We start from the raw sequence: 13,090 nt of genomic DNA, 5'->3' as shown, positions 1-13,090 counted from the left end.
GACGTGTCCCTCCTCCTGTCCAAAGCTAATCCTACGTCTGCCCCTACTGATCCTCTCCCTTCCCTTCTTATCCCCAAGATCTACCCTCTTCTTATTCCTTACTTAACTTCCTTCTTCAATACCTGCCTTTCCTCAGCCACATTCCGCACTGCATTTAAGCATGCCGCCATCATTCCTACTCTGAAGAAACCCTCTGCTGATCCCCTTCTTACCTCTAACTTCCGTCCAATCTCACTTCTCCCATTCCTCTCTAAACTACTTGAACACCTCGCCTATTCCCAGCTCTCAGTCTTTGTCACTAATCCTTCTCTCCTACCCCCCTCTCAATCTGGTTTTCGGCGTAAACACTCTCCTGAAACTGCCCTCACTTACATCCTTAACTCCCTCCTCTCCGCTCGATACTCTAAGCAATCCTCTGTCCTTATTCCCCTTGACCTTTCTGCTGCTTTCGACACTGTCGATCACCCCCTACTTCTCAACACTCTTTCTTCCTTTGGTTTCAAATGCTCTGTTCTTAACTGGCTCTCCCCGCTGTCTCCTGGGGCAGCCGTTTCTCGCCAACCCTCCCCTTGGAATACGGTGTACCCCAAGGTTTGGTTCTTGGCCCTTTCCTATTCTCTCTCTACACCCCTCTCCTTGCCCCTGTTTTCTCCTCAGACGGTATTTCTCAACCTTTCTATGCTGATGACACCCAGATCTTCCTTTCTTTCTCTTCCTTCTCCTCTGACCTCCACCTTAAACTCTCTTCCCGTCTTACTGCCATTAAAAACTGGATGTCATCCCGCTTTCTTTCTCTCAAAACTGATAAGACTGAAGTCTTATTCTTTCCCTCCAATACTCTTCCCCCTCCCTCTCCTCCACCTTTCATTCACTTCCCCCTCCAATACTCCCATCTCTGTCCACGCTCGCAAAATAGGCATTCACTTTGACTCTTCCCTCTGCTTTTCCCACCATATTTCTCTTACCTCTCACGCCTGTCACTACCACCTATTTAATATTCGCAAAGTCCGCTCCTCTCTTACCTTCCATGCAACAAAACTTTTAATCTCCTCCCTTATCTTCTCTCGCCTCTTCTATTGCTCCTCCCTATTCTTTGGACTACCTGCTTCTCATCTTGCGCCTCTCAAATCTATCTACCACTCAGCCGTCCGTACCCTCTGTCTCCTTGCCCCGCATGACTCCATTTCCTCTACGCTGTCCTCCCTTGGCTGGCTTCCCTTTCACTCCCAACTTAAATTTCATTTTCTCTGTCTAGTCTTTAAATCTCTCCATGATCTGGCTCCCCCTTATCTCTCCTCTCTCTCTATAATCCCTCCCGCTCCCTCCGTTCAGCCGACCACTTCCTTCTCACTGTCCCCCCTTCCACATGTGTCTCCTCCCGTTTCCGCTGCTTTCAGCTCCTAGCCCCCTGCACTGGAACTCCTTACTTCTCTCAATCCGCTCTATACCTACTTTTTCCTCCTTACGCACTTCCCTGAAATCCCACCTTCTCCATTCCCCGCCATGAAACCTTCCCCACCTCTTATTCTCTCCCTTGAATCTTATTATCCTCTCTTCCCTCCCCCTTCCCCTTATCCTCCCTCATTTTCACCATTATACCCCTCCTGTTTTTTCCCTCCTCCTTCCTCCTCACTCCTTACCCTTCAGATTAATTGCTCTACTTACTGTTTTTATTGGTTTGATTCATGATTGTAAATTGCTTCTACTCTTTAATGTTCTATGTAGTTATAATGTAAAGCGCTTTGGATGAAAGCGCTATATAAACACAATAAATACAAATAAAGCTCCGGGTAGGATGTGAATATTAGACACATTTTGGTCATTTAGAACAACCTGCTATCCCTTTTGGACTTTGTAACACTACAGCAGACTATCAGCACTTTATCACAAATATATTGCATATTTGTGTGGTGATTACGTTGCCATGTATTTTGCTGATATATGTACCAACCCCCCCCCCCCAAATAAGCAAGACCATATTGAGAAAGTGCAGTTAGTACCAAGCTGATTATGTAAACCCCACCTATATTCCAAACTGGAGAAGTGTCAGATCCACAGAAATAAACTGGAGCTCTGGGCTATTTCCTAGCACCGAACAGTATGAAAATGGATCAAAAGAAAAGGCAATTCAAATTGGAATGGCCAACTCTTGCTGAACATCAGTTATCCATAGGCTTTCGACAAGTTTTACAGGTGATTTGTGAAAGATTTCTCTCGGCTGGCCACCCCTCTTAATCAACTAACCGAAAAGTCTGTTCCCTATGTTTGGGAAAGGGTCACCCCAAAGGCCTTCACCAACCTCAAGGAACCCTTCTGTTCAGCTAATGGCTTGATCCAGTATGGCACATACAATCCACTTGTGCTTGAAGCAAACACCTCCAGTGATGCCGTGGAAATGTAGCTGTCCCAGAAAAGGAAAGACTGATCATTACCCTCCTCTCTGTAGCCTATAAATCATGCTAACTCAACCCAGATGAAAGCAATGATGCCATTTAACATGAGTAACTGCTAGATATCCAGCAAGGATTCACGCAATGACGTCATATGCTGTAAAGTGTTTAGTATCCTGTGGAAGTCCTCACAAACCATAATAAATGTAACATTTTTAAATGTAGTTCTATGTCTCAGCACTGTGGCATTCCCGACAATTACTGCAACATCTGGCAATCGGACCGCGATAACAGCTTTGGGCAAACACCCTTTCATACAAAACCAGGAACACTACAAAGTAATCCTTACCAAGAGTCTCAACACTTTGCCATTGAATCTATAAACACAACACATCATTGTCAAGAAATACTTTATAGACAAAATCCATCTATACAGCAAATAAGGTATCTATTATTTGAAATTCTATAGTGCAACAATACCTCCTGAAAAACCGCTGACATTCAAAGCGGGGAAACACGTGTCGAGGGTTGACACAAGAAATCTAACATTATCAGTGAATTTGAACTGAATCTCAATTTTTGCTTTTGATTTTTCAAAACAAAATGATTCACAAAAAGAACCTGTAAAACTCAACAGCTTTACTAGCAAAATGAATCACAATAAAACTAATCAATTATGATTTAAATACGGAGTACAGTGTATCATTCAAGGACAGGCGCAACTCAGGATTATTTATTCATTCAATACATCTGGTTTTACTAATGGATGCTGGTGCCTTAGTCTGCATCAGTAGTAACTCCAAAAACGCAGTGGATCATTTTCCCATCTGTAACCCATTCAGAGGGCATCAATCTTGTGAATCAGCACCCAGAGTTACAATCAGCTCTATAGGGCACCTTATATCAGTGAGCTGCTGAGTGAATTGCAGATTTGGCAGACCCAGACCCTGAGTCTTTCTACGGTGAACGTTGTTTTCCCAGCTCACCTGAATCTTCAAATACCCACTCCGGCCGCGGAGTGAGCTGCTGAGTGAATTGCAGACTTGGCCACCCCGGACCACTCCGTCTGCTTTGATTTACAACTTTGTGCTGAAGAGATGGACTCCTCATCGACAAAAGTGGCAACAAGGGATAATCTGCAGCCACCGCCTCCATTGAGCAGCCCTGGAGTTGGTACAGGTATGGCGTCCCTTCCCCCTCCCCTCTCGGTTGTTGTGGATGTTGAAATCCACTCCTTACCCCACCCGCCTCTTCCCCTTTCCCATTCTAGCCCTCCCTGTCCCTGTCCCACCCCTCCCCCCTGTCCCCTTTACCCCGCCATTCCTGTCCGCCTGTAAGCTCCGAGGCAGAATATACCCGCCGGGTTCTCCGGCCGCTGAATGAAGCCCAAACGGGAAAACCGAACATTAAGAGGCGAGGCGAAAAGTCTTCGGTGCCCAAGCGGGTCCCGAAACGGACCATTTCGTCGGATTTGCCTGAACTCTCCTCAGATTTCCAAGCAAAAACTGCGAGGATGTCGACAATTCTGCAGAGCCGTGGCGAGCCCCTCTCTGGTGTTGTCACAGTTTCCGACTCTGGAATGCCATCGGGGACTCAGAGCGAGCGGCTTCAATCAGAGACTCTGCTTGCAGCTCTCCCCGAGGTGGTTGGTCCGAACCCTCAGTCTGTGCGTACGCCTCTCCTGGAGGAGAGGCTCCAGACTTCACTCGAACAGATCAGTCCCGAGAGTGAAGCTTCGCACGCACTGAGTACTGAGAAGCTGAAAAAAATCAACCAACCTGACGAAATTAAAACTGTGCTGAGCCCCCTGATGACCATCACCATCGAAGGTGAAATACAGCAAATCACAAACTCTGATGAAAACGCCCAAAACCAAACGACCCTCTCAATGCGGGGCGTAACGGTAATCTCATGCGCTGCTTCAGCACACAGCATGCCAACGTTGGAAGACTCGGAGAGCCTTACAGAGGCTGGTTTTCAAAACCAGCATGCCTCCAATGGAAATACTGGAGACTTACCGAATTTAAAAAAATGTCAACCTCTTCCCAGCTGAACACGACTCTGCTTCATGTAAACGCAAAGATGGAACAGAGCCTTCCACAGAACCAGGTACCTTGAACGGGGGCTCAGGAAATTCCGATTTTGTCAGGCACCAAATGGTAAATTTACCAACAAAAACAAAAAAAAAGGAAAAACGAGGAGTCCAAACTGAGGACCAATATAAATCATTAGCAGTGATGCCCATGAAAACCCATCGACCTAACCATAATAAGACAAGAAGAAGACTGTCCTTAAGACCCAAGGTCCCCCCAAATAAGACAATGGGCCCGAAGAACGGACCGATTAAGCTCCTCACAGTGGCAGCTTTGAACGACTTCTTCCGGAAAAAAATGGATACGCGATTAAATCCACAGCAGGAGCTGTCGGATAGTGAAATCTTAGCGAGTCTCTCATATACAGAGACAGATGTAACAGCTTTGAGAGGCTCTACAGAGGAACCCATTACAGTCCCAGGGCTTTTGGAGACTGCTTTATCCAAGACCCTGGAAGACGCTATGCTGCCACTCAGAACGCATTATTCCAAGAAACCTATAACAACAGTTGGAAATGTCGAACACCGGGCTGGGACCGGGAGGATGAGAACCTAACGAAACATCTCGCAAAACCGGGAGCTGAAACCGTAAACACAGAAGCTAGGTGGTCAAACCAACAGCAAAACCACAATTCGCCTGGGAATCTACCGAAGCAATGCTGCCCTGCTTTGGAGCCTCGAAATGAAAGAACAACCAGTTTACAGACACCTGGGCCGCAGGAGGTCTTTGCACAACCACCAACGATAAGAAGCCCTTTAATGTTAAATGAGCCTGATCAAAATAGCCTTCAGAAGAGTAATGACAAAGAATTGACAAAAATATCTGCGCTGACCTATACTCCAATACCTATGCGCAGACTAAGTAAAGCTCAACACCGACCAGCGCAACACCCTTCCCAACAGAAAGTGGACCTAACAACCATCATGTCCACAGTAACGATAGCACTGGCACCTTTCAGCAAGTTATATGAGAGTATCAATGACACTCTATGTGATCAGGTGTCCATGTTGGCCTTGATGCAGTCAAAATTGAACTATCTGGAAGGCTACATTATTGGGGAACAGGGAACAGGGACAGATAGGAGAGTTTGTCAGACAAGGCCGGCTGAGTCCGAGCCTTTACATCATCTCTCTGAATCACATGCACCTGACGAAGAAGATACCAACCAACGGACACAATACACTAAAGTCCCCTCGGTAGCTCTGCCTGCTACCACACATGAGGCAGCTAGTTTGACACTTCAACAAGACAGAGCCCATGGTGCTCCAACATCCAAGCAAGTAGATGAGCCTTTAGATGCCATTATTGCTATATTAGAGGAGGAAGAAGAGCCCGCAGCGTCCGACAGCCTAAGTGTGGTCATAGAAGATGTATGAAGCATCCAATCCCTTCTCTTATACAAAGACTGTAGAAGGTCTTCACATATGGCATATTCAGTCAGCAAAAGTCGATAGTTCATCGAAATCCTAAGAAGGACCATAACTCGCCACTAGTGATACCTGGCTCACAAGTTCAGAAGAGACAGACCAAGGTTGTAGCTAGGAGGGAAAGGCCCCCCGCCCAAACCCAAGGAGGCGCTTAGCACGCATCAGAACCGCTCCATTGAAAAACGAAACAATTGTGTGAAGGAAACAATTCCAGTACTTGTTGTAGAGGAGCAGGCGGATTGGAGCATCCTCACAATCGACAAGATTGGGTTTGAAAATAACCCAAGGAAACATCGAAGAGAAAAGCGAAGGAGTTGACCACAGGAAACCCTAATAGTGAACCACCGAACAAAGTGCAAATCTACGATTTTTCTGCCTCACCGTCAAAGACCCCAGAGAAAATTCAAAAACTTCAAAAAGTGGAGTTTTCTGACACACCAAAACTAAGGTCGAATGCTCCTGATAAAAAGAGACCTGATCCGGTGCGGAGAGCAAGCCCAAACATCTGGACCAGACACAGACTCTCACCTGTGTCCGCCCACTTCCGGAATCAGGGGGACAAAATCAACCTAAAAAAGGCAAAGCCAACCAAGGAATCAGGCCAAAAGAACATAGACTCACATCTTCAACAGATCTCTTCAGAGAAGAAGAATAGCAAAACTGGTAGATGATCTGAACCGGAAATAGACCGGAAAACGGAACCAAAGCAAATTGTGAGTGATTGCATTTTAAGGCTGAAAAACATCAATTCAAAGCGGGGTGGCCTTATCATGAACAGAACTACCATTATCAAAATTCTAACTCAAATACCAAGCTTGAGACATATTCAAAACAAGGATCTCTGGATTTTGGAACCGAGTATGTCGGGAAGAACCGACTACTCTTACACACACCTTAATTCCAAAGTAATCGAACTACATTTACTGAAAGAATCCGAAAACTTGCTGGCACTGGGATTTGAACTATTGGAAATCACACGCTCAAATAAACAAGTGGATTTATCGAAAAACGCTGACAGAGAAATAAGTAATTCAAAACATGCATTGCCAACAATTAGGGGTCCTCGTACCCACTACATTAGTAGGATGACCCATGCCTGCCCGTCTCATAACGCCCAACCAACGGACAAATCAAGACCCCACAGCTCTAGCTAGGCGGAAAGAGGAACACCCGGACAAAATTTCCACTAAGAAAGTAATCTGGAACAGAAATCAGATCGTAGCAAAAGGATCCAACACACTTCACGAAGCGCCCAAGTACCAAGTTACTACGCAGCACCAGGGGTAAATCAAACTGAGCTCTGGTCTTGGCCTAAAACTGACAATTCTCGTCGAAAACACTAGCAACGATTACGGGAAGAGAAGAGCCAGCATTTGCCAAACTGGAAAAAGGTCACCGACAAAAAAACACCTCCATCGAAGCCATTAAAATTAGGGTGTTGGAACACACAAGGTTTTGTGCATCTCACTAAAGAAACTGATGTCAACTTGGGCAATTTTGATATTCTTTGCCTACAGGAGACTTGGCTGACCACCAAACCCCAATTAGACGGATTTGAAATAATCTTTATGAGTGCTAAGAAAGGAGTAGCAGGATGTCCCTCAGCCAGTCTTATAACTGAAATCAGAGCCGGATATGGCATCGACGTTTCCGAAATCCTCCCGTCGCCGCACTGGATCCAGGCATCAATACTTACGAGGAAGCCCTCGCCTAGCGAATCAAAGGAGCACAACTCTCTTAATAAATGTTTATTGGTATCCCGAGATGACAACGAATGAAGATTTCACTAACGAACTCCAAAATCTCCTGGACGAAGCTCAGGAAAAAATCTCGGAGTATAGCATAATCATAAGCAGTGATTTTAATGCTATAGGTGAAGGAATCAGTAATCATTTGAAGTTGCCAAACCAAAAGTCCCTAGCAAGGGAAAGAGGGAAACTCCTCGAAAAGCTAATGACTGACATGGACATGCATAATCTCCATTGGCACCGTTCTAAAACAAATCTCCTGATTCCGACATGGCAAAGAGGTGACCAACAAGGGACAATTGACCATATATTCGTCTCAAGAGATATCCTGCCTGAGATTCACTCCTTCAAGATCACACCCACAGCCTTTAGCGATCATAACCTCCTTATCATAGAAGGTTGGGCGTCCAGGACACAAACGCTCATGCGCTCTTTGCCACTTGAGACATCGGAGAGAGGCAAACCAGTTAAGATCTCTGAAAAAGGACTGCTTGAACTTGACGCACAATATACTCGATCCCGAAATAAGACCAAGATTAATGCAAAAAGGATCGGGATCGACCGGGACTATACACCTTTACTAACCAGATTCTTGATGTCCACAGTAAAATCAACCAATCCACAGAAAGGGCACCTACATTCATACAATAAAGATCTGGTAGAGAAAGGAAAGGAGCACAGAGGCTTAAGAAATTGTATCAAAAGTCATCATCCTCTGAAAATCTGGCAAATTGGTTAAAGGCAGTCTGAAATTACAAAAGATGGCTTCTGCATTACCGTCACAAATTACATCAGAACGACTCAGAACAAATGCTGTCCGCCATTTGTGGAAATAAGCCAAAGGAATTCTGGAACTTGATTAAGGGGACACAAATCAATACCAATGATAACATCTAGAACAACGTGGGGGGGCTAGCTGGATTGACCATTTCTCTGAACTATTTGCACCAATTTCGGGTGAACGCCATCCATTGCCCATCAGAGCAAGATACAAAAATGATATTCCGTGGAACATCCCTGATGATAAAGAGTTAATCCATAACAAACTTAAGAAACTGAACAATTCAAGGGCTCCTGACCCTGACGGCATCAGTAACCTGGAACTTAAAAAAAATCCTGAGTTGTGGGCTAGCATCATGAGCAAGCTTTTTTCAAACTGCAATCTGACCAAGGAAATTCCACTTACCTGGAAAAAAGCAACTATCATCCCAATATTCAAGAGAGGTGCAACTGACGATCCTAACCAGTACAGGCCGATTGCCCTCGTAGACGTTATGGGGAAAGTCTTTGCGTCCCTTGTACTGGACGCTTTTCAAAATTGGACTCGTGCCACTCATTTTGCAGAACCCTTCCAGAACGGCTTCATCAGAAACTCAGGTACAACTACCTACATCTTGCTCATGAGCTATTTGAAGGCTAAAGTTTTACAAGGAGGCCTTCCCATCTACGTGGCCTTCATTGACCTGGTCCAAGCTTTCGACCAGGTCAATAGACAGCGCCTCTGGGCGAAACTGGAAGTAAAAGGATGTCCGGATTCAATCTTAGAACCCATAAAGGCTCTACACCAAGGGACCTCCATACGAGTACGCCTTAGCGCGGACGGGCATTTGCCTGAGGAAATCGAGACATCACGAGGAGTAAAGCAGGGTTGCCCCTTGGCTCCTTCCTTATATAACTCCTATATTGCAGATTACGGGGAGTCAAATAAAACGGTCAGGCATTTTCCACCTACCTTGGGAGGAGAGAAGATTGACCATCTATTGTATGCCGACGATATCATCCTGATGGATTTGACACCCATTGGCCTTCTACGCCAACTGGACAATCTGGTATCATACATGTCAGAGAATAACCTACGGCTAAATAATGACAAAACCAAAGTTCTCATTCCGGGCCGGCCCGCAAAGAGGAAACAAAAACCTTCTTGGCACTGTGACGGTAAGAAATTGGAAACAGTCCAAGAGTTTAAATACCTTGGAATCACAATCAGTAATGATAAGGACGAAAAGACCATGCAAGAATCACTCTGGTCGAAATTAAAGAATCTTACAGCGCAAGTAAAGGCTGTGGAAATACCTTGGAATCACAATCAGTAATAAGGACGAAAAGACCATGCAAGAATCACTCTGGTTGTGGACAGGAAGCATGGTCGTTTCTCGACCACCCCTATCCTGAGATTCTTCAAGGCGTGGTCCCTGTCTTGATATATGGCATGGACGCAATGCCTTTGGCCCCGAATTCCATATGGGAGCAATACGAAAGTTATTTCTGGCGAAATTTCCTAGGCCTGGCGACATCTACTCCATTAGCATTAATAAGAAGAGAACTTTGTCTATCATCTCTCTTAGCAACAAAAATAAGAGCCAACCTGATGCTATACCGTAAAGTTATCAACAGGCCAGAAGTGAGAGTTCTGGATCTCATCCGAAAGGAAATTACAGATGGTGACAATTGGATGCTTTCAAAATGGGAACAAGTCAATCTATTGATCTTGAAAGAATTGGACCTGTCTGTGGAAACATTGATCCAAAATCCTAATAGAGTATCGAAGAAACTGTTTGAAGCAGACTGGATCCACACGCAAGAAGTGGCCAACAACTATTCTTTGACAGCCAGCTTGCCAAGTGCTCCAATGAAGCTTAACGTGGTGCGAGGTTACCTCCATAAATTCCCAGATAAGGGGCCAGGCCGAATGTTCCTACGGTTTAAATTAAACCAACTGAAAACCAATGAAATCCTGGGGCAATTCGTAATCAAGTACAAACGAACACATGTCGTTTCTGTAAATTACAGAACAACACAGAAACCACAAAACACTTGATACTTGAATGTCCCGGGCTGGTGACGGAAAGACATCACTTTCTTATGGACCCATTGAAGAATTATTCCACCTTAGATCTGGAAAATCTTTGGACATTGTTGACTAACAGGAATAACAAGCGATGTGTTATAGGAGTGACTTTGTTTCTCAAATCGCTGAACTTATAACAGAAGGATGCAGCGTCGGGGAGGCCTGCCACCAATACCCTCCAACTGCGAAACTTCTTTCCTCCTTTCCAGTGGGACTCGGGACCAAAGATAAAGTCAAAGCAAGGAACTGTTTTGCACAAGGTTGAAAACAGGAGTTTACAATCGTTTTTCTGTTTGTTGTAAAAATTGTTATACAATTAAATAAAAAATAAAAAATAAAATAAATCTTAAAACTCTACTGTATGTACCACTGCCACAAACCAATTACAAAATCCTTCAGTGGTATCACAATTGCAAGCGATCATGATACTCTGGACACAAGAAGAGGAAGGAGATGGTTCAGCAGTGGTTTGGGTGGCCCCCACATGGCAAAAGATATTGTGCCAGTCAGTCACAAAAGGCTTCATCTCAGATTATATCAATGCATAAAAGCACAAGTAAAACATTAAATACAGCACATACAATAAATTGTAACAATTGTCCAATCTGTGACACATTTAAAAGCATAGCTCTGTTTACAATACATAATACTTTTTTAATACAATAGCCTGAATCCTTTAAAACATGCTCTTCTCCTTAACGCCAAGGTTCGAAATCTACCCACTGCTAAAATCAGGTACATTTATCAGGCAAAGCTAAAGCCAATCTGTGGTTCCTTATTTCAAGTTTCTTCCATAAGTGCACTAATGTCTTTTCATGAAGTGCAGAATAACAAAGTGCATGATCGGTTCACAGCCATGTCCACATAGACACACATGATCATTCGTTCTACTTGCGTCTCTGGGCCCCCATGTGTACACTTGTAAGCTTAAAGGCAACAGTCCTAGTCTGAACAGAGTGAGGACAGCTCTGTGGTACTTTAAAGTCACCCATTTTAAATACTCTACTGGTGATGTGTTTGGTACCACTGGTAGGTAGGTGCTCACACTAACCTTATACCTTCCCGGAAATCCCTGTTCCAGTCTCATTGTTATCACATAGGCCCCCTTAATATATTTTCTGCCACCTGGGGCATGATAGCCGGGCTAAAGAACCACCCATCTAAACCTACTTCTTGCAAACACTCCCATACATGATTCAACCAGGGTATTCCTCCCACAAATGCACTTTTACATGCATCTGTAAGCAATTCTTTTGTAAGCACAGCTTGATTTTGATTCCAAACACTGGCCCAAAACAATGGTTGCATGCCAATTAAACCACTTAAGCTACTCCCAATTCGGAGTGAACATTATGATTTTGCATTATGTCGCTTTATGTCTAAGGTCCAAAATGTTACGCAGGAACTTATCCTGGACCACTTGCAATTTCCCCCCCTTCACAAACCTGCAGATAGCAGCACCATATCTCCCTCCCTACTGATGTGGCCTAAGCATTGTAAGCCTTTAAGATTGCCTCAATGGGATCATGATTTAGTTATCTCACTACGCTGAGTATTGCACCAGTGGCCCGAGACATGGTCACTGCAGGACTGTGCACGTTACACGTTCTACCCGAATGCCCAATATTGGAATGCTGTGCTTCATTCTAGTCTCTCTTGTACCGTGTACACAGGACTGAACTTTTCTCTTTTCCTCGATATCGCCACACCGGTGGATTTCTTAACATTCACCATCCGGCCCTTTTATGCCATGCACGAAACACATGCAGACACTCGTTTATTTAATCCTGCTGGGGTGCGGGGCTAGTAGCACAGCGTCATCTGCATTGCCAAGAATGGGAATTCGCCACTTGCCAACATGTGGTACATAGACACACTGCAAGTAAGCATTTACTGAATTTGTGTACAGACTAAAAGGGGGAGGGGGTCAGTGCCAGTACACACCCGTAGAAAAGCCCTCTTTCAACCTGGAACTTGTCATTAACTTCCTCCTCACACCTGTACCTAACACTAGCCATATTCCTAGTATGCAGCTCAATTATGACATTCAACAGACCAACGGAACAGCCATATCCTACACTGTGACCTTAAGCCTAAACACATATTTAGATAGAATCAGATACAGGTTTGCCACGTGTGTCACCGTGGCCAAATCTTGTCTGAATCCTAATTGTGTATCGCACGTAATTAGAGTTCCTCTGCCCCTTGAGTGATTTATTATGTATTGTTCTCCTGAACACCTTGGAAGTTGGAGATAGCAGTGATAGGGGACAATAAGCCTCTGGACTTGCATGATTGCCTTTCTTATATAATGGGAATATATCAGTACTCTTCCAAGTTTCCAGTACTTCCCCAATCGCCAGATATGCATTAAATACTAATGTGAGCAGCAGTACCCAAAATTCCAGCTCGTATGTGACTATATCAGCGGGCAGCCCATCTGACCAACAGCTTTGGCCCAACATTGGGAACTCAGTTCACCACAACAGTGGTCCCAGGGGACGGACACTGAGGGTACATTTTTCTTAGCATATTGTTTTGAAAAATATGGCACTCGCAGGGGTTCCCTGGAATTTCCTTT

The 13,090-nt window shown here is 44.6% G+C and overlaps 1 protein-coding gene across 3 annotated transcripts in view; it reads right to left on the bottom strand.

Moving 5' to 3' along the window:
* The window catches only part of LOC138489270 (zinc finger protein 268-like), a 413,111-nt gene that overhangs the window by 73,064 nt on the left and 326,957 nt on the right, over positions 1 to 13,090 (bottom strand). The gene's annotated exons all lie outside the window — the stretch shown is intronic.

Source organism: Ambystoma mexicanum, chromosome 9 (assembly GCF_040938575.1).
Source record: "Ambystoma mexicanum isolate Mex_15411 chromosome 9, UKY_AmexF1_1, whole genome shotgun sequence".
NCBI lineage: Eukaryota > Metazoa > Chordata > Amphibia > Caudata > Ambystomatidae > Ambystoma > Ambystoma mexicanum.
Note: the sequence above shows the minus strand (reverse complement) of the source record. Positions and strands in the feature narration are given on the sequence as shown.